This window comes from Corvus hawaiiensis, chromosome Z (genome assembly GCF_020740725.1).
Source record: "Corvus hawaiiensis isolate bCorHaw1 chromosome Z, bCorHaw1.pri.cur, whole genome shotgun sequence".
Taxonomy (NCBI): Eukaryota; Metazoa; Chordata; class Aves; order Passeriformes; family Corvidae; genus Corvus; species Corvus hawaiiensis.
Window position 1 is genome coordinate 26,446,311 of NC_063255.1, and position 25,811 is coordinate 26,472,121.

At 42.1% G+C, this 25,811-nt stretch overlaps 1 long non-coding RNA gene across 4 annotated transcripts; it reads right to left on the reverse strand.

Moving 5' to 3' along the window:
* Nucleotides 1-4,304: 4,304 nt before the first annotated feature.
* LOC125319493 lies at nt 4,305-13,531 on the reverse strand. Of its 4 annotated transcripts, XR_007200760.1 has the most exons (4): nt 13,206-13,506; nt 9,927-10,009; nt 9,627-9,694; nt 4,305-9,027 (listed from the first exon to the last, which is right to left on the reverse strand). It is a non-coding gene; the product is annotated as an uncharacterized LOC125319493 (long non-coding RNA). The 4 variants fall into 4 exon arrangements; XR_007200759.1 differs by having other exon boundaries at nt 4,305-9,694; nt 13,206-13,511; XR_007200761.1 differs by lacking the exon at nt 9,927-10,009 and having other exon boundaries at nt 13,206-13,493.
* Between the last annotated feature and the right edge of the window lie 12,280 nt (nt 13,532-25,811).

The following is a 25,811-nucleotide window of genomic DNA, read 5'->3' on the forward strand; positions in this document are numbered from 1 at the left end:
TTTTAACGTCTGTGGGTGTCACCCTTCTCTGAAAACCAAGCAGACGGCAGCTTACCTCTGAGATTTTGATGCCTGCTGCTGTCTATCATGCCTTCTCAATGTCTTGTCTAACTCGTTACAGATTAAGCTGCCAATACCACCTGGAAAACTTGGCAGCTTCAGCCCTGGGTTTATTCATACCGGAATCTCCTTGCACGATGGTGCTGTGCATCCAGTGTGATCAAGTCTCATCTCTTTCGGTGGTGCCTCATTCCTGTATTTCCTGCAGTATTTCTCATAACGTCACAATTTAGCCCCAGACAGAGAGTTAGTGCCAGAAATCCTTGCAGCACCGGAGTTATCTCAGGCTGCTTTGCCACACTGATGCTTTGAAAGTATTTATAGCACTGGGTGAAAGGAAGACAGACGTCGCTTTCCCCCACTGTTAGCCTGAAGTGTGTCATCCAGGTAGAACAGAGGATAATGATGGCTAGTGGTTAACACCACAACACTCACATCCAAAATTTCCAGGTGTTTCATTTGTGTGCCAGTAGGATTTTTTTTTTAGTGTGACTGCACTAAGGTAACAAAGTCATAAACCATCTGTATTTAATTAATTTAGCAATAAATAAACATACAGGACTTGGAAGATCTAAGTGGTATAATTGCTCAGCTCCTGTGAAGGGTGAGTAATTAATTTTGCTATAATTATTATCAAACCACAGTGAGCAGAGATATTTTTTTTCTCCTTTGAGTTGCCTCCTTCCCTCCAAGTCTGTATTTCAATGAAGGTCTTTTATTGTTTAATGTATCTGTCATCATCTGGTGTCAAGATAACATCAGGCAGATGCAAGCACTCTCATTTTATTATTGTATTATTTTCCTTTTGTTTGCCTCAGGAAAGATGTTCTAATTGCTAAGGATAAGGACAAATCCACAGATTTGGAAGCTAAAGGGGAATGAAAACAATGTCAACATTTGCATGACTGAGAAAACAATCTGTCTGTTCATATAGTTCTATAACTCCTTATCATTTCTGACTGGAAAAAGCTGACAACAGTAAGTGAAGAAGGTGCCAGGGGAGAGGGGGAGGGTTTTGAAGGACTACACAACCTCTGTATTGAGTGTATTCAGAAGAACTAACAGCAGGGAAGGTGTAAACCAAGTGCCAAACATTAATCTTACCACTGCTAGCTCCACCACTCATTTCTGAGGACAGGAGAGGTCTGGGTCACACTGCTGAATGCTGTGGACACTCTGATGATGTCTGATCCCTCCGACACCTGTTTTGAAGGGCAAAAGCCAGACTTAAAGCTGGGATAAAAAGAAAACAGATTCTAACAAGGGGTGAATAAATCAGCGTACTCTATGTAGGTCCTGGTACATCAGTGCTGTTCGGATGGCTCTCTCATGGCTGAGGCTTGCTAGGCACTTGGAAAGCACTACACCAAGCAGGGACTGGGAAAGTGATGGAAAAACCATGCCCTTGACTGGCAAAGGGTTCTTTGCCAGGAGATTGTGATCAAGACATGGCTCCAGAAGGGTGGCTTGAATTGAGCACAGAATCACACAAAATTGCAGTTGTTGGAAGGCACCTCTGGAGGTCATTGAGTCCAAAGTCCTGTGCAGACACTGGCCAGCTAAAGCAGGTTACCCAGGACCACATCGATGTCACGGCTTGAATGCCTCCAAGGATGAAGGCTCCACAAACTCTCTGGCACTGTTCTAGTGTTTAACCACTTTCCTAATAAAACAGGCTTCTCCCTCTGTTTAAATGCATTTTCTTGTACTTTGTTTCATGCTTGTTGGCTCTTCCCCTTCACCACACAGTCTGATGGGAACTTCTTTACTCCCTCCCATCAGGTATTTATACATATGGATAACATCCCCCCCTTAGTCTTCTTTTCATCAGACTCTTGTGGAATCAACCAAGGAGAGCCCAGACACCACTAGCAAAGCTCAGAAATTCCTCAGAATTTCAGTTCAGAAAGTTGCACTTTTAAAAGGATCTGAAACTGTATCTGCATGCTTAGATTTCCTTATTCTTTAAGTTCTTTATGTGAATAATGTGTTATCTACATACCAGAATAGTACTCTGCCTAATTTCAGTGACATAAAAAGGATTTAAATAAATACTTTTATATTTTCTTCTCACCTTGTCTGCCTTTCTTCGCTGTGTGATGGCGAAGTAAGAGACAAAGCACACACTGAGTACAGGTCATCAGGTCTGACAGATTACAGTTTTGTTTAAAGATATGACTGTCAAAATGCAGTGCAACATAATTAAACTGAGTAGGTTCATCCTCAGTATTTCCTTAGAAAATGTGACTTATTGTCATCATTTGGCTTCTGAATACCAAATAACAAAAGAAATGTATTTGGACAAATACAGAAAAAATAGTTAATATGGAAATCAGCTTGTCCCAAGTGGGAAAATGTCTCATTTGCATTCAGACTCTGTTTCTGCTGCCTCTTCCTTTGTTTCCAAAGTGACAAATGGTCTTTCCCTCCTCCCCAGCCCTTTCAGAATCTCATTAAAAGGTGCAGAAATGAGGCTTGAACAGCCCCATGACCTTCTTTCCTTTGGGGGTCACATGCAGAACACAATTCAATCTGGCCCACTGGCATATTTTATCAAGGGGTTTTTTTTCATCAGGAGGGGGTAGAATAGTACGGAGTGACCCAAAACCCTAATGGTACAATGCACATAGTGATACACATGCCATTACTCACAGCAATGTATTCCGATGGCACACAGATTGCCGTATAATGCGATTTTCCCTCAATGAAAGGGAGTTTGAACAATAAATGGCTCTATCACAGGCATGAGTTGCACATATTGCATTTTGAGAAATGAGGTTTCTCACTGATTTAACATTCTTATTTGCTGCACAGTCTTTTTAATAACAGGAGACTGGTTTGTTTATTTCCGTCTTACTTCTATTTTAATGTGAAAAGCACAAGGAAGAGCAGCATGGCATTTAAGTGATTAGTAACTCTGAGAAATACTTGTAGCTTATAGCAGTCATGGAATTTACAGCTGAGATGCAGTGAATTTCATGGCTAGCGAGAAATGGACAAGAGCCAGCATTACTATTAAACATAAGGATCCCTTCAATATCTGTCACTGGAGCAGAAATCTAAACAAAAATGGAGCTGTTCCAAAAATTGTTTTCACAAGCCTGACAAATCTTCATCCCACTTTTCATTTGGGAAACATCTTGGAATTTTCAGCGGCAGACATGCATCAATATTAAGGCTTGAAATAGCATTTTGTGCATTTATGTCTTAAATATTTCAGCAATTCCATTATGGGCTCCTTTAGAGAAATAAACCAACAGCTGGTCCCTTTTACGTAAATGAAAAGCTAATGTGACAAAATGTCATAGCCAGTTATTGCTGCTCAGAGTGAAAACAAGTCCACTAGATAGCATGATATTGGCTTGACTCAATATCATACTAGGACCTTCCTTCTAGAACCTTATGCCTTTTCTTCCACAGGAAAACCTGTGTCTTTGCTTGTGAGGCTGGTGAACAGGAGCAATGAGCATTAGCTAGTATCTGCAGTACTGTGACAGGGTACACCAGCTACTAAAGTTACTTTAATGTTTTTGGAGCAAGCTAATTAAAATAATAAAAGTATTCTCCAGGTCTTAGAATAGTTTTTCATCCATTTAGAGACCTGCAATAAATGGTGAAAAGCCATTAGTAATGCTATGTCAGCAATTTGCTGATATACACAGCCCAAGTTTAACTTGGCATGTAATACCCATTTGTCTGTCTCGATCACCCCTGAGACTTCACTGCACTTGCCCAAATGTGACTGTATCTCATTCAGATTTCTTTGGGAAATGAGACTCTTGGATGGGGGAAAATGGGCATTTCATCGGTTCCAGATAGGATGGTGTGGCATGCACCACACATGACATATTTTGTGCCACAACCAGTTATTTTTCACACTTGCTGGAGTCAGAGATGACTCTGTGTTTGGCCCAAGACATCTGCAGAGCTCTTCCAGAGTAAGAGACAGCCACTGAGACAAAATGAGATGAAAGTCTTAAGAGCGTGTGTGCGTGTGTGTACATGCATGTGAGTGTGGGTAATGGGAGGTTTGGGATGTCTGCACCACTGATGACACAGAACTGTGGAGTCCAGGTTATTTCAGGCCACCAACAAGCACATCAGCTTCCAGTAATCATCTTTGATTGCAAAAGTCAGGCCGTGGATACCAGTGGGGAGCATGTCCCAAGCCACTCCCCTACCAGCTCTTTACAGGTTGTCGCAAATGAGTGTTTTAAGGTCACTTAAAGAATCACCAGCAAAAGTATTTGCTAAAGCAGGTTTATTATTCAAGTGAAAGGATGAGAAAGCATGTTGGCAATGTTTGCTCTACAGCCTACTAGATGGTTAAAGCAGAGAGAAAAAGCAAAGAAAAATCCAAAATCAATCTAAAAACTACCTATGCGAAGGCTAGCAAGGGGCAGGGGAGGGGGGGGTGACGGGGGTGGGAGGATGGGGAGGGGGTGTGGAAGGGAATGGGAAGAGAAAAGGATAGGAAGGGGTAAGGATGAAAAGAAATGTGCAAGCCCCTTGTGTTGGGTCACAAGGGTCAGAGTATATCCCCATATTAAACTGGGCCCAGACTGGGCCAACAGTTTATGCCAAATACCCAGCAGTACTTAACCTTAGCATCACTTAAACTTAACAGAACTTAACCCTAACATCACTTAAACTTTACAGAACTTAAACTTAGCAGAACTTAAAATTAACTTCACTTAACTTTGCTTAAACTTAACAACACTTAACACGAATTAACCTTAACATTACTTAAACTTTACACAACTTAACCTTATCACTTAAATTTTACAGAACTTAAACTTAACAGAACTTAAAATTAACATCACTTAAACTTAGCTTTGCTTAAACTTAACAACACTTAAACTTAACAGAAATTAAACTTAAAAGAACTTAACAGAAATTAACCTTAACATCACGTAAACTTAACAGAACTTAAACGTAACAGAACTTAAATGTAACAGAACTTAAACATGAAAGAACTTAAAATTAACAGAACATAAACCTAACATCACTTAAATTTAATAACAAACTTAACAGAAATTAAACTTAACAGCACTTAAACCTAACAGCACTTAACAGAACTGAAACTTAACAGCACTTAACCTTAACAGTACTTAACATGTAACAGCATGCAGTAGATAATTTAACTTAAACTACTTAGCAATGTATTCATATAGAATTTACTATAACACAGTAGTAACTTACTCACAGGCCTAACTTACAAATCTAAAATACTTAAGAAGCTAGAACAACAGTGCTTGTACATTTGCTCCAGCATTTTCACATTTGTATGCACACAAATATTAAAAGCCTGTTCAAGGTATACCTGTGAAAAAATCCCCTTTAATTCAGTTAAGTAGTCACTTTGAATGCCTTTGCATCTTTTCAGTGGGCTCAGGGTTGAGCCTTGAGGAGTGGGGATATGAGCTCAGGATTCGCCATTGTTTTTTGTCCTCCAAATTTGGCAAGCTTGAAAGTTCTCTGGCTCTGAGAGGCCTCACCCAGAGGGAGGGGCTGAGCACAGTCCCCTGTGGTCCAGGAGAGCTCAGAGGGTCTCACTTTGGACCGATGTTTATAATGTCAAAGAGAATGGGCTTCAATCCTAGTAATTTTCCATCCTGGCCCCAATTCAGGTTGGTAACTTTCTTTGAAAGTTCAGTAATAAAGATGTTGTCCCATCTGGGCTGCTTTTCAGGCCAGAAAGATAGATTTCCAAGGCTGTTAGTTAACAAACTGGAGCTCATTAGACAGTCACATTCCTGGGAACTGACAGATTGGTGGTCTGGTCACCTCTTGCCTCTGTGCCTATAAACAAAGATTTATCGTGCTCCAGTTTTAAACGGATGGAAATTCTTGATCCGGTTACCTAAATAAAGTTTTTTTAAGATTGCTTTGAATGTGATAAAACAACATTATAAGTGAGGAGGTCTGTGCCACAGCGTTATGTATCTAGCTAGTATACACACTCTAATATACAGAACTATATTCAACAACAAGAATAATACAACATAAACCAGAAAAATTCCAATAAAGTGCAACATTGTGCCTTGAATTCCTGTTGCAGTTGATGACTACCCAAATCAAATGTCCCACTAGTGGTGGTCTCCATTTCTCATCACTCTTTCTGCGATCATTTCTGTGCTATGTGTCATTTCTGTACCGCAATGAACAGTGATTAGGGTTCTGTGTCCATTGCTTCGGACGCATTCCAGCAGTCGACACAGGTCATCTTGCTGCAGTAATTTTTTCACTAGTGCACGGTTCATCCCGAAGGGGTTGGGCAGTGAATCTCAATAGTATGTGTAGGTAGATTCTAGTAATTACTGTATTGTGACAGGAGCTGAATAATTAAAGTCACATCCCCTAATATTGGGTAATTGCTTATTTCTATAAGCCTAATGTGCATTTGTCAGGTCACAGTCCAGCCTAGGGTGGAGGTAGACCACCACAGAGGTCACTTGGAAACAAACTCAACTCACTCTTTTTACACAACTTCTACTTCCACAGACAGCAGAAGAAAAAAATGCTGCAATTGCTGCAAGTCCTCCCTCTTTGAAAAGGCCAGACTCATAAGTTTGGTTTGCTAAAATAATGAGGGAAAAAAAGGAACCTCTGTTTTTTAAGGCAAGTTAACAGTCTAAATTCATCTGGGGGCCTCACTTTTAACGGCAATGCAACCTGCTTACCCAGACTATCTTCAAAGTTTTTTCTCACAATGCACTTGCAGAAATAAAGAATATACATATATATATATATATATATATAGTTACAAAGGCATATTTGACATTCTTGCAGTGGAAAAGATATTTATGTGGAAAAAATGCTTAAACAGAGAAATTTTTGATGTGAACACAAAGTCATGTGTTCAACTGGATGAGTGAATATTTGCCAGCAAGGAGGTAAATAAATGGCAGGCAGTACCTAACATGACGTAACAGCATGGGTTCTCTTCTTAGAACAGTTTCTTGCTCATATGGTAAAGACACTCCCTCCCTTATATTCAGTTTACACAAAATGTTTCCAAGTAGACAATTTGTGTACATTTTGCAAGTCAAGATGTTCGCAGTCGGGCAGATGTGGAGTTGTTTCAGCATGGCTACTTACCACCAGTTTATCTGACAGAGCAGTAAGGCTGCTGGGTCCCATATTAAAAAACATGGCCTGTTACTAAAATTTAGAAAACATCTGTATGAACGGCTGCCTTCAGACTGCTCTAATTCTGCTCTGTTCTAATTCTTCTCCTTTCTGGCACCCTCCATCGAGCCCTCTGGGACTTGCAGAGCCAAACTGGCGATTTGTGAGGGTTCCTCTGGAGGGTCTGTGGATGGCTCCGGGACCCGGAGATGGAGAAGTGGGGGTAGGAGACCAGGAACTGGGAGATGTGGCAGTGCCTGGAGGGGCTCCAGAGGGAGAAACAGGGGCAGGAATGCCAGGGGAACGACTTCAGTCTCTGGGTGCAGTCCATAGAGTTGGAGCTGTCGGAATTTCAGACGGAGATGGAGCAGAGCCGGTGAAAGACTGAGGTTTTGGCCGATGAAAAGTGGTGGCTGTAGGAAGAGGAGCAGTGGTGGTGGGAGCATGATGGGGCCAAAGGCTGGGAGCGGGTGCTGAAGGAGCAGCTGAGAATCATGAAGGCCCGTCTGAGCCAGATGAAAGAGCATCTGTGGATTCATGTGGACCATGTGGCTAGGCTCTGGGTCCTGGAAATGTCCCAGAAAACCCTCCTGGAAGAGCAGAAAGAGTGGCACTTCTAAAACCTTATCCAGGATCTCAAGAGGAATATCCCTGTGTTCTGCTGCCAGGGGTTCCAAAGGAGTCTGAGTGGCAGCAGGGGCTGCAGCACCTGCACTTCACCCTCCAAGAGACCCGGACATTACTGCTGAAGTGGCCCAAAGGAGTCCCACGTGGGTTGGGAGTGGAGCCCAGAGCTCCACTACAACTTCAGCTTCAATGTGTTCCCACCCACAGCTTACCAGAAGATTCAGCTGCTCATCCAGGTGACCCTGGACAGACACGCATCTTCACCTAAGGCCAGATGGGAAGCTTTTTCTTCCAGTTTCCTGGAATTCTACAACGAACCTCTGTGGGATATGATGCTGGGAAAGGAGAAATGTGGAATTCAGCAGGAAATCTGATGGACCAGCCTGGGCAGCAGCAAGCTCCGTGCGCACAACATCATCTGGATGTCCGTGATGCAGGAGGAGAAGGTGCTGGAGCTGCTGCAATGCACGTGTGCTGGGCTTACCAACTGCTCATCCCACAGCTGCTCCGTGTGCCGGGTGCGTGTCCATGCGGAGCACTGCGCACCTGATAACCCCCACAACTACTCCCTGATTCTGGGAGACCTGGCAGGGTCAGAGAGCCTTGACGAAACAGCATCTGGTGGGAACTGGCTGCAGGAAACTCAACCCATAAGCTTTAGCCTCAGCGCCCTGAGGCCCATCACTGTCGCCTTCTGAAAAAAAAATGGCACGTTCTGTACTGGAACAGCAAACTGGTGGGTGCCTCTACACTACACCCTATGGCTCAAACTTTGGTATGGATGTGGTGATCCATGGAAACGGAAAAAAGAAGAGAGAGAGGGAGAGGGACAGAAGAATAGAGGGACAAATACAATCTCTAAGCTGTCTCTAAGCGTTGGGGGTAATCTATATTTCTACATAATGTGCAAACCGATCACCAAAATGAAAAGCAAAATGATTAACATTAAGAAGACAAGCAAAAGGTGCAACATTTTGTTAAAAATCCCCACTACTGTTGGCAGTGACTCAAAAGAAATGGCCCACCATTGGGGTTCCCCGTCTATGTTCACTTGTTCCATCACTCAGTGGATGCCTTTCACATCATGATGAACAGAGTCAAAATCTTTTTTCCCTTGTCTTGTTCTTGCTTCAACAGCTGTCTTAGCTTGTCTTGTGGCAGCTTCTTTACCAACATGAGGATCACGCCAACAAGGAACAGGTTGTTAGACTGGGAACAAAATGTAGTCAGATTTCAGCAATAGGAAGAGGTAACCAGAGCTCAATAATTAAAACTGTGACCCTTACTTTGAACTAATTAATGAACACAAGTGTTAGATTGATTACTTGTATCTACAGTAAGGCTGTCTACAAGTACAAAATAACAAGGGGTTCTCATTCAGGATGAATTCCCATCCATTCCATCAGGCCACACTCCATGCTCCAGGGGACAGGGTATACTTCTGCTGTGATTTAATCCTGGCACAATGATTGGGTTTATGGTATTTACCAAAGGATTTTCTATTGCTGAAACAAAACCTGTGGCTTTACTGTTAGTGAGGTCTTAAGAGAAATTACCTAGTTAACACCAGCAGTGGAATTTCCTTCCAAATTTAGCTGGGTTATTCCAGGTTACCTTTTGAATTTCAGAGGACAAATTGCTTTGAACTCTTTTATAATTGCTGCCACAGCTGATAAACATCTAAGGTGTAGAATGTACTGTGGGTATCATACTGCTTAGCATAAATAAAAGAAATGAGTGTCTCCCCTCTGTGGGTCAAGTTTGCTCATGTGTGAAGCAAGTTTGGTTCGTGCTGACAATAATTGCACCTGCGAGGAGGATAAGCTGTCCTTCAGTGGTTAACTTGAGCTTCAGCAGGGATGTGTTGACACAATTCCTAGGAAGAGAAAACAGTACGAGTCTCAGACAGGTTTGTTTAACAACTTGGACTAATGGCAGAAGTCCTTTTCTCCACTCAGAATATGTTTTGCCTCTTTGAACCTAGTTGAATTGATTAGTAAATATCTCTTTGGTCCATCAGGACCAATTTGGCCTTGACATTCCTCAGGTGAAATCTTGTCTTCTACTTCACTAAGTGCTTCCTGCACAGCTGTTCCTGCTTCCCTCACCTTTTCTGGGGAGCAGGGTGGTCTCCTGCAATTAGAATTGTCCTCCACAAAGCAGGATGCTCTCTGAATTTGAGTTACCAGTTCTGCAAAACAGCACAACAGTGATTAAAGGCACAGTATTGGCATTCAATTTTCTGTAATAAACCCATAAGCCACAACTGTCAGTTTGGCTTTTTCACCAGCCAAACAGGAGAATTAAAAGGGGAGTGTGACTGAGTGATAGTACCTCTTTCCTCCAAATCTGTTACCACTCTGTAAGTGTTCAAGCATCTGCTTGCTTTGTGTTGGATTGGCAATATTGGCTACCTCAACTGTTAGTGGCACCAAATCAGCCAGAACAACAGAAATCCCACCTTGCTTCACAGCAAACATCCAGGACTGAGATACACAGCAATCCTTGGATCAGAGAGTGCAGGCACTGCCTGGAGCAAGCACACTGCAGTCTCTGAATTTCTTCTGGGGTTGGGGTTAATGCTTGAACCAAAGTACCACATTTGCCATCCAGCAAACACCAGGTTATATAGCTCAGAACACTGAAATCCAAATTTTCACTGTGATCTTTAACTGCAAAGCAAGTAGTCAGCATATTTCTCATGCAGGAGCCATAAATTAAGCTTAGCAGCTTGGCAGATAACACTTGCTCTGCTTACTTTGGTGCTTTTAACTCTTTGCCACCTGGGTCACAGACTCAGCTTCTCAGCATCTCACTGTGTTACTACTGAATGTAGTGCTCCAGTCTCTACTAGGAATTTTATTAATTGTTCATGAGGACCACGTGCAATCTGAATGTTTGGGCCATTATTATGTATTCTTTGATAGAATTTCACTTGCTGGATTTCAATATCACTTGGCTTGTGGACATAATGCCCTGGCAAATCAGCCACCTGAACTGGAATCTGTAATGCCAGGTGAATTGGGAGCTTGCTTAAGCGTCATCTCTACCTATTCTTCCAATTTTTGGTTTCTTTCTTCCTTTGTTCCTTCAACTGTTTTTGCAGCTGCTCAAATTTCAATGACAGTAATAATTCAGCTGCTTTCCTCCCTTCTGTTTCCTCTCTCAGATCTTGTTTCTTTCTACTATGATTATCCAAATTCCCCGATAATTGTCTTTCCTTACACTCTGCCAAAGCAAGTAGAGTCCTAAAATGGTCATTCTCAGTCATAAGTTTATCAGCTTGTATTCTCAGTTTATCTCCTGTCTCCCTCTCAGAAGCCAGTGATGTCTTTAATACCTCATTTTCTGTCAGTTTTATTTTTGGTGAGCCTCCTTAGATGTTTCCAACTGCTGTTCCCCTGTTCACTTACTAAGGACAGCAAGAAGTAATTTCCCAACTGCCAAATAACAACACCAGCCTGCGGGGCCACAGGAATGATAAGTTCCTTGGGACACTGTGGAGTTCTAGTTCCTGTGTCAACATGTTTATCCCACCTGTGGCAACGGAGTGCAACTTTCCTTTTCCCCAGGCACTGTATTACCTTCTCAAGAACAGCAGCAGATAATTCACCCATCATTACTGAGAAATTCCCTGCTGCACACCTTCCACACACAACACATTCCATGGGACACTAGGACCCTGCTGCTCCTGTTTGGGAGGTCTGCTTCCCTGCTGCAATTCCAATCTCCTGATTGTTGTTGCTGTAGATAACTGGCTCCTGAACTATCTCCCCCCACATTAAGGATCTTCCCTGATTCCCTTGTGGTTAACTCTCACCTCAAGGGGTCTTGTAATTGTACCACAAAGTGTTTTATCAGGTCTGTCAAATCTCCGATCACAAGACACGTCACGTTTGGATCAGCAACCAGTGACACAGCTGAGGGCTGTCCTGGAACCAACCATCTCTCATCCATCCATTGCAAACCTGCTGCCTCCTATGCACTCTCCACCACATGATCTGTAGTTGTGGTCTCTATCCTCACCTGGATCAACCCTCTTTAAAGGATCCAGACATCCTGCCCAATAGAAAACTCTCTGAGTTAAGGACCACAGTTCTCTCTGGTGACCCAGCATTAAAAACACTCCTGGCCTCCTTGGGCGTCTGCCTCAGAAAACCACATTCAATCAATTCAATCACCAACCACCACAGACACTCTCCAAACACACTCAGTTTCGGATTCCCATGAGAGTCTGCTATATTTTTCCTGGAACTTTGCTATCTTGGCCCCTGTAAAGACCACAATTTTAGGAACAGTTTGCTGGCCCTGACCATCACTGAAGGTTTCTAAATCCTGACATTCCTCCCACGAGATTTTCTCTCTCTCACACAAATCCTGAAGCTCTGCCTGCAGCCTGCTATATGGCCACATTCGGCAGTGAGGAATGCCTCTGCCTGCAGCCTGCTCTCCTTTTCCTGACTGAGCTCAGCAACAAGCAAAGCTTCTGCCTGCACCCTGCTCTCCTTTCCACGATCACTCTCAGCAATGAGCAGCCCCTTTGCTTGCATGTTGGCATACCTCTCTTTTTGGGCAGTGGTTAAAGCTGCTTCCAAAAGTGCACCCAAAATGATTTATCTTTCCCCTTCCATAACTTTCATTCACTTAACACCACATTTATCAGTTTAAATGCAGCCTCAGGCTTATACCAATTTTAATTTGCCCATTCTCTCAATTTTTGCACAATCAGGGAGCAGTCAAACACTGACATTTCCCAGACAATCTTGGCTTGCAGCTGCTCCGATCCCTCCTGGCTGTTAACAGACGCTTCCCAGCACTCTCTACCCAGAAATCACTGGTGGAGTGGTGTTATCCCAAAGGCACTCCTTCGACAACAGCACAGTGTCTGTGATGACCCAACCTTAAGGGGAAGGAAACCCCTAAGATTTATAAATGCCCATTGGTCAAAAGGAACAGCAAAAGTCAGAGGGTCCTCGAACAATTAGAAAGTTCTATTAGCAAGTTGGCATGGAAATTGGTGTGGTAGCCCCTGACCTACTATATAAGCACACAGCTGTGGGTTTTAGATAAAGGGATAGGGTGAAAGGGAAGAAAGAAATTAAAGAGGCAGAGATGAATTAAAGCGAGCAAAAGAGAAAAAAAGGAAAAAGAAACAGGAAAAGAGAGAGATATAAAAAAAAGAGGGATGAATGAAAGGAAGAAAGCAAGCAAGAGAGCAAGAAAAGAGAAAGCAAGTAAAGCAAAGCAAAGCAAAGCAAAGCAAAGCAAAGCAAGCAGGAGGGAGAGAAAGAGAAAGAAAAAGAGGAAGAAAGGAAAAGAGAAAAAGAGAGAATTAAAAAAAGAAAAATAGGAGAAAAGAGAGAAAAAGAGAGAGGAAAGGAGATTACCAGCCCTGGTTCCAGCGCCAATCCAGGTGACGGGATGTCGATCCCGGTTTCAGTGCCGATCCAGCTGATGGAATGCCGATCCTGGTTTCAGCGCCGATCTATTTGATGGGATGTTGATCCTGGTTTCAGAGTCGTGGCAGCTGTGGTAGTCCAGTTGATGAGATGTCCAAGGTTCTGGGGATGCTGCCTGGGCTTCGGGACATTTTATAGGCAGGTTTCCCCGCCCCGAAGATGGGTTTCTCACTTTCTATGTAAATTAGTTGTCATGCGCAGTCCGTTCTTTCAGACCCTTCTGGAAATGGGTTGGAGGGCTCTGGGGGTCTTAATCCCACCCTATAGTCCATGCCCACTTCCTGCCACTCATTCCTGCACTTGCGCTGTGCTATGTTGTGGTTGTTTGTCACAGAAAAATGCCCTATCTCTGCCTGGCCCCCTTCTCCAGCCAAAACTTGATCTTTCTCATGGCCGTGTTAATAACAACAGTCCTTGGTTATTACCAACAATTCTTGTCTGTTATTTCCAACAGTCCTTGGTTGGCTCCACGGCCATCTGGTTATCGGTGTTTGAGACATCCACATTACCCCCTTATCTTTGGGGAATCAAGCACTCAAAAAGATCTCACTTTGGACCCTTCTTTAGGGTGTCCCAAAAGAGTGGGCTTTAATTATGGTAGTTTTCTATCCTGGCTGCCACCTGAATCAGTAATTTTCTTTGAAAGTTCAGCAACAAAAATATGATTCCACTTAGATTGTTATTCAGGCAAGAAAAATAATTTTCCAAGGCTGTTCGTTAAAAAACAGGTCCCCCTCAGACACCTGTTAGTTCATGGGAACAGGCAGTGCTTCTGATAAGCTCAAGAGAGGCTTAGTCAAGCTGCTGTTTGCCAAGGCCAAAGCTTAACGAGTACTTTTCAGATCAGAGTGCAGCCACGGGAGGGGGAAAGAGATGCACCACCACAATCCATCCCATGACTGTAGTGAGCTTCTCTGGTGTCTATAGACAATCTATATGGGCACACAACACTATGGAAAAGGAGATCTAGAGAGACAGCACATTAACACAGTTTAGGATTTTCCTTCGTTTTACATCCACTGTGTCTGTGTATCCAAGAACCTTGGTTATTGTGGCTAAAAACCGACTTTAAGGTCATGATACTTAATTAAAATGATCTTTTAAGACATTCAGTTTATGACTCAGATATTCAGAAACTTTACGTGGTAAGTGCTAACTTCGGGTTAAGAGCCTGCAAAATCTCCTGTTTTCAGTTCACAAAAAAATTTAACAGTAGCATGTTCCAGGACTTATTTCAAAGTTATTCTTTCCTTTCACATAACAATGAGGTGAAAAATCCATAGTCTTTTAATGTCCTAATTTTTTAAAAATTTCTCTGCTGAATGATAATAAATAATTTCCAACCTTGTGACACACAGTCACCTGAAACAAGGTCCTAAACCTCACAGACCTACAGAGCCATCTTCACACAGTGAATAGGTGTGGTGCAAGTAAAGGTGTTCTTGTGGAAGTCAATGCAGGCACCCAGATACAGTAGCACACATTTTCAAAATACTTGACATCATACGGGTGCTTTGATGTAAAATTTATGATGACAAAATGACCAGAGACATTGACCATTGTTAAACACACTGCAATTCACCCTCTGCAGGTTGAAGCATTTGCCCTTCTACCAACACATACACTGCAGAAGATCCCTTTCCTGGCATGCATATAGTTTTGCTAATATAAGCAAAAACAAAACCAAAAAAAAGAAAAGGCATCACAAACCCCAAAACTGCTAAAAATAAGTGCAACAGCATTCCTGAACCAGTGCGATACTGCAGTTTTCATTTCAGCTAACGTGTTTCACACAACAAATCAAAGCAATCTTGCTGACTGTGTTCTTAATAAAATGCCATCACATTTTATCAGCTGGTGTTGTTACAAAGGCAAATGTTTGTTGTTACCTACAATTACTTTAAACATCAATAAAACAAACAGAAGGGAACGTGACTGCTGTGAATTACTGTGGATCACAGGGACCACAAATGCTCATATACACCTGGCACCTTGTCTGCAGCATCACTTCCCAACTTTGCCTTATAGGCTCTTTATGTTTCCTTTGTAAGGCCTTTTGTCTAAGGCAGACCAAAGCCAAGGGGAAGCCTGCTATGAGCTTCAAAGGTCGTTGAATGAAATCTGATTTCAGTCAAGTGCAAGTAATTTTACAGCAGATACCACATTGCAAAAGGATAAAATACCCATGCACTGGCTTCAGCTTAACCGTGCAGTGTCTGAGAGGAAGGCTTTGTTTGGTGTTGAACAATACAAGATTGATTTTTACTTGCTGCCTTCCAAATAGCAAATGCAAGCTCCTCTTGGAGGACATGCAGAACCATGTCCCCTGAAAGGAGCACTGTTTAATCTTAGAAATTCTGCATTTTTCTGACTGCTGGAACAACACAGCTATCATCTATTGTGAAATGTGAGAACCAGAGGGGAGGGAAACTACTTTTGCCAGACAGAGGGTTTTCAAATTTATCCAGTGGATAAAAGATGGATTCACTGCTTTTCTGTGTTTTCACAGGTGTGCATCCAGAGGATATTTCAAACTTCAAACCGTGTGGGAGCAAAAGTACTTTTTAAAATCTTAAAACACAGCAAAAGCTCCAAGCAGAGCTTGAACCCTCCTGGTCCTCTAACCACACATAGAATCAGCAAGTCACAAAATACAAACCCATGATAAATCATGTTTGATTTACTCTAGTACTCTGAAATACAGAAGACTTGCTTAAATGATTTCTCCCAGTCATTTAAGACCTAGGAAAAAACTTTCATTTGTTCCTGCTGGTGATGGAACTAATTTTTGTGAGTGAAAGTTCAAGATTTAGCAAAACATAGGCAGATATCCTGTTTTCCACCACCCAGAAAGCTAAGGCTAAGTAAAATCTAATTGTTCCTTTGAATATTTTTTTTCCTAAATACTTAGAGATGCAAATTTGAGAAGGGAAAGAGCAAAGCTGTTTTGGATAGTTCTGTGAGGATGAAGAATAAATTTTTCTATTTCTAGCAAGTAATTTTGCATTTATGTAAGCATGGACATTTAGTCAGGAGAAGCAGAGCAGCCACATTATACAAGTTAGACAGCTTAAAAGTTGTCTGAACATTCCTGGGGTTGTTTTTGAAAAAGTGTTTATCTCTTCTCCGTTTCTCTCTCCCCCTTTCTCCACACAAAAAACCACCAGAAAACAAACCAAAACAAAACAAAAAAAATCCCCACACATTCTGTCTGAGATCAAGGCCTTTGCTGACGCCAGTTTGGAGCAGCTGCCTCCAGCGGCTTTGCAGGCTCTGGTACAGACATGGTCTCTCTAACAGGCTGCCCCAGTCACTTGGCATCTTGCTGGGAGGCAGAGGTACCTGGGAGGTGATCTGGAGCCTTCTTTCACTGAGTTTGTTTCCACAGGCAAGGTTTGCCACCTACCTTGTTAAAAGACAAAGTTCCTTGTTCACTTCTTTCATGTGTCTTTTGAGATAAACTGGGAAGACCCCCCCAGACTGTTGGTGTCTCTGCACCTTCCAGAGTGAAGCAATATCTTGTAGGAGGCACATGACTGACAAAGCTGTGCCCACATGAACTGTAAATGATGGGCAGAACCCCAAGAAGTAGGGGATCTTGTGTCTAAATGGAAATAAATAACAAAGAGAGTTCTTCTTTGGTTTGTGCACACAAAACCACACAAAAGAAAGGAAATCAGCACACCCATGTGATATCTGTCAGCACCAGATTTTGTCATTATTCAAGTTAGTTGAATGTTGCATTTATCATGCTGATGGAGTTCAGAGGCAGCTGCTGGGCCCTAATCCAGGTTCATAAATTCTACCATTGTGGCCTCCGAGCATCCAAGTGTTACACCCTTAGGATGGTGTTTGATTTTTCACTCTCTGCTCGTCCAGTGTAAATTAGAATAGTTTCTCACATCTGCTCTTTACCTGGCTAAACAGCTGTTCAAAGTGTAGCATAGAGCAGAGTTTAGTCTCCTTGCAGCATCTCACTGAGTGCAAGGCAGTGCTCACTCCATCCTTTGCTGTCCTGCAGGCACACAACCTTTGCAGCTCTGCCTTAATCTTCCGACATATACATTACCACATCCTGAAGGAACCTCTGCCACTCCCCAGTTTTTTTAAATACCTGCCTTGCCACTTAAGCAGTAGTTGGAAAGGAACCATGAGGAGCAGGCTCTTCTTTCAAAGATGCCCAATGTGCTGAAAGCGCTCATGATTTTGAGCAGATGGCATAGTTTACTTCACCGTTGTTTCCTGTCCACATTCTGCCACCCGAAATGCATGCTCAGATACCAGGCTTTCCCAGCAGTGCAGATCTGCCTTGCTAATGCCTTTTACTTCAGGGTGAGGAACCAAAGATTTGAACCAGCTGAAGGGCAATTCAGCTCAAAGGGCAAATGTGGTGGTTGGCCTTGGCACCCATCAAGGTGCTCCATCTCTCCCCATACTCAGTGAGGCAGGGTGGATAAAATATGAATAAAAACTCATGGATCTCTGAGATTATGGCAATTTAATTAAGTAAAGCAAAGGTAGCGCATGAAAACAAAGGAAAACAAAAATATTTTCTCTCTACTTCCCATCAGCTGTTTTCTGGGAAGCAGGGCCACAGAACATGTAATGGTTGCTCCAGAAGACAAACCCTTTAAAAATTAATCTCCCCAAGAGCTCCTCCTTTCTCTTGGTTTTTATTGCTGAGCATGAAGTGACACAGTATGGAATATATCTCAGGTCAGCTTGGGTCAGGTGTCCTGGTGATGTCCCATTCCAACCTCTTGCCCACCCCTAGCCTAAGAGCCTCAGCGGTGGGCGGGTTGAAGATAGTGCTGTTCAAACACTGCTCAGCAGCAGCCAAAACCAGGTGTTTAAGACCAGTCCCTGAGAAAAGCACAGCACAGCACCACGAGCGCTGCTATGGGGAAATCTAACCCCATCCCATCCACCTCTGAATCTACAGGACCTACTGGTTTGGTTTTGTCCATTTGCCCACCAGTGATGGCATTATTGCTGTTATCTCTACACCATTGCAGCTGTCACAGAGCAGGACACTCAACTGGTTTTACTCAAACTGGGCAACTAACCCAGGACAATGTGCACACAAGTGAGTTGCCTTAGTGATTGTTCACAGCTGCCCAGTAGTGTCAGGTGTGCCTGGGGTATGGAGGAACAAAAGGTGCCGAAAAGGGTGGTGAACCACATGGCTAAAAATTCAGTGAAAGAACTTAGCATTTTGCAGCATGCCAGCATATATGGGTCATGCTACATCCTACACAAGGAATTTTAGAACCTCTTATCCATCCCAGAGCTGTGAATGTGTTGTCCCAAAATAGGCTCTTTCACCTGGTGTACAAGAGACCAATACAGACACAGAGTCAAGGTACTTGATTTATTTACAGTTCTGTGCAGAAGGAGGGGCTGGGTGGCAAATCCACAAAGCCAGCACTGTGACTACCAAAACTTTTCACTCTTTATTCCCTTTTCGCAAAAAAATGCATTAATGCTCATTGCAATCAATGTCAGTCACCTTATAAGTTGGAGAACAGGGAAAATGTATTGTAGAGCTGTTTTTGTTTTGTTGTGAACTTGGATGAGGTTTGTTTAATGCTGATGTTTTTATGACATTGTATAGAGATCCAGGTGTTGACAAAAATTGTAAATTTGGAACAGATATGCTGCTGCTCTGTATGCAGGAGAAAGAGGCAAGAGATTTTATATTGCAGAGGGGAGGAATCAAAAGGATACAGATAAAAATAATGAGCCTAAAAGAAATGAGGATTTTAGTGCTGCTGTGGGCTGGACTCAGGGACATACTCAGCCAGTGATACTTGAAAGACAAACAGTGGGGGTAGAAGTCTAGCCAGTTTTTGCATATGCTCCTTTTACTACTTCAGATTTGTTGGACTGAAAATGGTCTGCTGGCTCATACTGAGAGAATCCTGAAGGAATATATCAGCTTTTGGAAACTGTTGTGCTGACTCATAATCCTAACTGAGGGGGGGATGTGCAGCCTATATTGAATATGTTTTACTGTGGGAGAAAAGAGATTGGTGTTAAAGAAGGTGAAAGAAGATGAATACACAGGAGGTTTGGGGTATGAATGGTACACAAACACACACACACACACACAGCCAAAATCCATGTGCTGTTTATAGGCAGGAAGAGTCACTTAAAAAATGTAAGTGTTATGCTGCTGGAGAAATTTTTACAAGTACAGGGGGCTGGGAAAAAAATAAACGTGAGGAAATGCCCAGCAAATCCCCTAGTTACAGTAAAACCAGTGAATGGAACAATAGGTTTTTGGCTGATAGCAGAGCCACACGTTCAGTAAAAACTATCTGCAAGGGCTTGCTAAGTAAAGTTACAGCAGTGATTGTTAGGGCAGTGGGGAAAAAAGAGCTTTACATGTATTCTTATGACTCATGGAGTGGATGATTAGAGATTCTAACCTGATTCACAGGTTTCTACATGCCAGAATGTCCCCTCCCTTTGTTAAGACAAAATTTATAATGCAAATTAAATGCTTGAATAACTTTTTTTTGAAAACTCTGTACAGCTGCACATCTCACAAGAAAAGGCCATGATAGGCCTTTTGTTAATGAGCCAGACCTCATAGCAGCCAGATACCCCAGACGTGGTATTGAACACTGCTTAGCTGAATTTAATGTCACTAAAAAAGTTCTCAGGAGTAAGGGCTGGTAGAGGATTTAAGAGAAATAAACCAAGTAAGAGTGGACAAATACTTATTTGACTGTTTTGGGTTTAAATGTTGCTTTCTTTTTTATTTTGGTGGATGAACAGAGAGAGTCTCCCATGTTTGAGATGGAAAGAAAAAGGAAAGTGCAGCTATGCTGAAGGGTTACACCACAGAGATTATAAAAAACCCCACCAAAACAACCAAATAAAACCCAAAACAAGCACTACTCTGTTTAGTAATATATTTGCAACAGATTTGGAACAATGGCAAGGTAACATTAAAAGTGTAATTGTGTTACAACAAGTGGATGAAAGAAGATTGATCGGCAGAAACACTGGGATGTTAAAGAAAATATTTTCAAAGTTTGGTGGACAACTTTGTTTTGGGAGGAATGAGTAAAAAGCAGAAGACTATTGAGGAGGATTGTAAATCATCCAAGTGACCTTGCAGCTGGGAATAATCCTTGATAACCCAGTGTGAATAACAGCTAGTGATCCTCTGGCGTGGGCTGAGCATAACAGTGTCTGTTTGTGAGCCTCTGCCCAGGGCTTGCTTTGGGAATCCCTCAGTTAAATGAGAAAAACAGAAATAAGTTTACTCTTTGTGTTTTAGCTGTGGGTTTGTGGCTGTCTGGACTGCCTCTGCAAACTCACACATTGTGAATCAAGAAGTTCTCACAAAAATGATGGAAGGAAAAACTCAGATATTAAGACAAGCAGTATCAAAAGACATGCTATAGAAGCAAAGATGCAGTTCCATGTAGCTATAATAACAGGGAGACCCCCTATGAAAGAGGGAAAAGTGGAATAACTCCAGGGGAAATTGGTTTCTCTGATTTGCCGAAAAGTGGATGCTATAATTTATACTTTTTCAGGATGGCCAGAGGCTTTCCTTTGCCACACCAGTCAAGCCAGGGAGGTTGCTGAAATTTTACTGGGAGAAATTCCTAGATTTCGCATTCCAGAGGGTTTGTCTTCAGACAAAAGACCTCATTTCACCACAAAGGTGGCAGGGACAGGACTGTCTAAACTCCTTCAGTTTTAGTGGGATTTGCACACCCCCTGGAGACCACAATCTAGTGGAAAGGAAAATCAGATGGATGAATCAGACTATCAGAAAAAATTGCAAAACTGTGTCAAGAAACCCACATGAAGGAGGAGGATGTATTACCTGTTGCTTCAATAAGAATTTGAATCACACCATGTCTTGGGGGGGTGAGCCCATTTGAAATTCTGAATGACAGATTGTATCCAATTGACACTGTGGTGATGGAAGGTGATTAAATGCATATGAAATGTGTTGAGAAATTATCTGTCATCTCCCTTGTGGGTTTTGTCCTCTCTGAATAGGTATCTTAAAGAGTGGCCATCTGCAGCTTTCAACCAGGTGGTTGAAAGGCAAAGTTTATGTGTGAATGTAGCAAGAAGGACTCTTATAAGAAAAGTAGAAGGCTCCTCATGCTGTGTTATTGAAGATATACACAGCTGCAAAAGTAGAAAGAATTAATTCCTGGATTCATTACACTCAAGTAAAAAAGGGCTCCAGTATCTGAGCAAGGTAATTGGATTTCATGACAACCTTAACTACAAGATCTTAAACTACAACTGACTGAAAATTTCATATGCATTGCACTTGGGCTGAAGGAAGTGTTGGGAGCATTTAGATTTTCCACAGGGATTTACATTACTATTAGTAGGCATTTATCAGTGTGGAATTTTTTTATTGCTGAATAGACCTGGAAATTCTAGAATTGAACGTGTTTGTAATATGTTGTTGTTGCCTCAAGATGACACAGGGAAATCTAGTCCTACAACTTATCCAATCATTTGCAGCAATCCACAGCTGTGGCAGTGTTAAACACTCAGTTACAGGCAACTCCGAAAATGGCCATCTGAAAGGATGACACTTGTTATGGTTTTACTAAAATTTGGAACTGGTTGACATCCTGGTTCCATGATCTGAGTTTATGGTTCAAGAAATTGTTATCTTTGTTCCTTAGAGTATTGGTGATGTTTGTTTGCATCCATGCCGTTGCCCAATATATGTGAATATGTTACTTGGTGATGTTGGAATCAGAAGGGTGAGACTAGTCTAAGAAATTGATTAGATGAATCTCAAAGAGAAATTGCTGCAAAATGTAGAATATGTAAAAATTTTCTTAAGAAAGGATGTTCTTTGATGTTTGATCTTAGTGTACTTTCAAGCCTAATCAACAAGAACAGAGATTTAATCTGTGGAACAGAAAGCAGCCAACAAAACTCTTAGTGATGTCCAGGTGTTGGAAAGACAAATTCCTTGCTGTCAGAATGGCCTTGTTGAGGTGTAGGCCTTGACAGGCTTCCGTGGTCTGTGAGCTAGGGGAGGTTAGCAAGGCTTGGGAAAAAGGACGTAGCACTGATGGTGGACACAAAGAATGCAGATTTTATGGGCACAAAGACATTTGGCAGAACCCCCTAGACAAGGAACAAACTAATAAAGCCAACGCAGCAACCGTGCTGAATCAGCTCCAGTGGGGTAAAGGTAATTCCAGCAGGGGCAGATGACGGCCACCCACTCAAGAAACCACTGACTGAAAAGAAGAGAAAGACTGAGCATGCAGGCTAATCACCATGAGAAGTGAGACAATCACTACCCAACAGCAGACAGAATACTAATTATTACAAGAACTTAGGTAACTTATACTCAATGAACACTAACTCCTTCATTTGCTACAACATAGAAATAGTAAAAAGTTCTGGTTCTTGTGGTGCTGGCTTTGTGAATATGTGACTGAGTCTGCCCTTTCTGCACAGAACTGTAAATAATTACCTCCACTCAGTGCGTGGATCGGCCTCTTGAACAACGTGTGCAAGAACCAATTTTGGAACAACAGAAGGATGGCAGTCATGAGTGGATGTACAAGATTGCCAGTGCTGGTGACTGTGGCTGTCCAGAGATGCAGCAGAGAAGCCCCCATGATGCAATAAAAGTTGTAGGAACCCAGAGTGCCGAGAATATTTCTCTGCCTGTTTTGAAGGGTTCTTACTCCCCTGAACAACACTCTTTTAACCTCCAACCTTGGAAAAAATTACCAATGATCAGACAAGAAATAAAATACAATGGTGCGAATTAGGTGATAGACGACTATGTAAGATTGTCACAGGGTGAAAAATTTAGAGATTTTGGGCTTCTCTTTGTAGTAAACAGATAAGAGTAAAAAATATCAAAATGGAGGATTGTTGTTGTTCTCTAAACCTTCTTATCCTTCTTCTACTACTCCATGTTCTGCAGTAAAAGTAGTTTGGGATGATTGGATAGAGAATTCCGCAGTTCCTGGCTGTGTTACTGAATAATTGGTAGGAAAGTGAAAATAATACACGTTTTTAGTAACCATTGGTTAAATTATCTTTAAAAGGCCGTGCAAGTCTTGATAATTAGAGACTTCTCTCCTGCTTTCTCTTCTCTATGCTGTACCTGGGTCATGCTGGTGGCTCTGTTCCTCTGATAAGACTTAATAAACAGCTATCCGGCGGCATTGAAACTCAAGGAAAAGTCTTGGTTTATCTTTGAAACTACTTGCAAGGACTTTTAGAAAATTCTCTCCCATCAGGAGGGATTTGATTTATGGCACGGTTCAGTGTCAAAAAGTAATCTCTTTGGAGCATCCTTCACCTCCACTTCCTTATCATCCCTGTTTTCTCTCTCTCTTATGAAGTTATGAGTGCCACCTAAGGCCACCCCTCACCTATCAAACCCATCTCCAAAGACCATGTGGCCAACATGGCTAAGCTCCCTCACCCCACCTTCTTACCTCCACTGAATTCTGAGCAGTCCAGCCTGCCCCCTCAAGAATTTCTTCATAGGAAGGCAACATTCACCATGAGGGTGGTGAGGTCCTGGCACAGGTGGCCCACAGAAACTGTGGCTGCCCCATCCCAGGACATGTTCAAGGCCAGTTTGGATGGGCTTTGAAGCAACCTGGTCAGGTGGAAGGTGTCCCTGCCCACAGCAGGGGGGTTAGGCAATCTTTACAGTCCTTTCCAAACCAAAGGAACCTGTAATTCCATCATAGAGCGTCTGTATGGAGAGTAGCAGAAGAGACATGGAGACAATTGGCGTAACTGTTAACCCCAACAGCTAAAATGGCTTTAAGATGATGTTTCATCTAGGAGTTAATTTATGGAAGTGGTAGGAAAAGTGTGAGTGTGAGTGAACCTTCTGAGGTTTAAAATGTTCAGCTGGAGTTCCTCAATGAAAGTTGACTTCACATGGACTGGAGGTTTTCCTTGTATAAAAAGATGCTTCTAGAATTGTCTCCCTTTCCCCAGATTACCACGAAAGTTCATTTTTGTTTGAGTATTGATTATGCCAGATTAAAAAATTGAAATGACTCGCCCAGCTTAAGAAAAATAAACTTGATGTTTTGCCTAAACAAAGAACCTCGGCTCGTTGGTCACTGCTTATGGACCAAACCACACTGTACATGTCAAGAAGGAGCCTGGGGTTTGTTTCATGAATGCTTTCCTTTAGCCTGGTGAAAATGAGGATGGTAAAACAGTGGCACAGGCTGCCCAGAGAGTCAGTGGGATACATCATCCCTGGAAACAGTCAAGATCAAGTTGGACGGGGCTTTGAGCAACATGATCTGGTTGAAGACATCCCTGGTCTTTGTAGGGGTCTTGGACTAGACGACCTTTAATTGTGTCTTCCAACCCAGACTGGTCTGTGGAAAGCAGATGTGACAAAGCACGCTCCCCATACACTCTGGGTTTACACCCAACTGCCAGAGTGATTGCATGAAGAGCTCTGTCTTCCCTTAATGGAAGAACGACTAAAAGGGCACCTGAGAATGCTCTTAGTAGCCTCCCATAAATCCTCACTGACAAACCTAAAATTCTGCTGATGGAATGAATCTGTACACTCTGCTTCCAAGCAATACTCAGAATAAAAGTAAACTACAAAGTAGTACCCCTGGGGGAGCACTTGATGCTAGTGCTGCGCTTTATCTCAATTGTTTGTTTCTATTTTAATTTTTCGCATCCAGCTGCAGGGAAAACTGTAGTAGCATAGAATCATCATCTCTTTCTGTCCACACAGAAAGCAAGTTTCCAAAACAAGCATGTCTGGTAAATCTAAATAGTTATTATGCTTCATTCTAAAATTTATTTCGTATAGACTAATTAAAAAGTTATTATATTTATGCATAAAAATGTCAAAATATTGCATTTCATCAAGGCATATCTAGTACATGTCAATAGAAATTCCTGTTGTATTCCTGCAGAAAGATTCAGTTTGAAGTAGAAGAGGAAAGCATTTTATTGAAGAAATGTCAAAATTTTTAGAAGTTTTAGATCTCATTTTCAACTCCTTGAAGAATTTCAGGATTTCATTTTATTAACCTCAGACATTTCAAAATAATTTGAGTTACCACTGTCCCTGCAGCCCAGTCTTCCTCAGCTAGGGATTCTGAAGAAAATAAGAATATTTCACCTTGAATTGACAGACTTTCCCCCTTTTACTCATACCTTTTTTCCTTTCATTTCTGGACCTTCTGTTTACCACAGTCTGAGAAACACTACACAGTAAATATAATTCTGCCCAATTCTTCCACTGAAGATGATTGTGCCTGAATCCCTGGAGACTTTCTGTGAAGCTTTCCATTGCTGTTTCTCAGGGACCAGGAAACTGGTGGCATAAATCATCTGCATTTTATAGATTCCCAGACACCAGGGATGCAATTTCCAGGAGACAGGAGGGGGGGAGGTTTTCCTTCATTTTTCAAAACCTTGCAGTAGAATATAGTTATTAATGGGTTTCCACTCCCTTTCATATTAGAAGAAGCCTTTAAGGGAGCATGTTTTGCATTCAGATTAGCA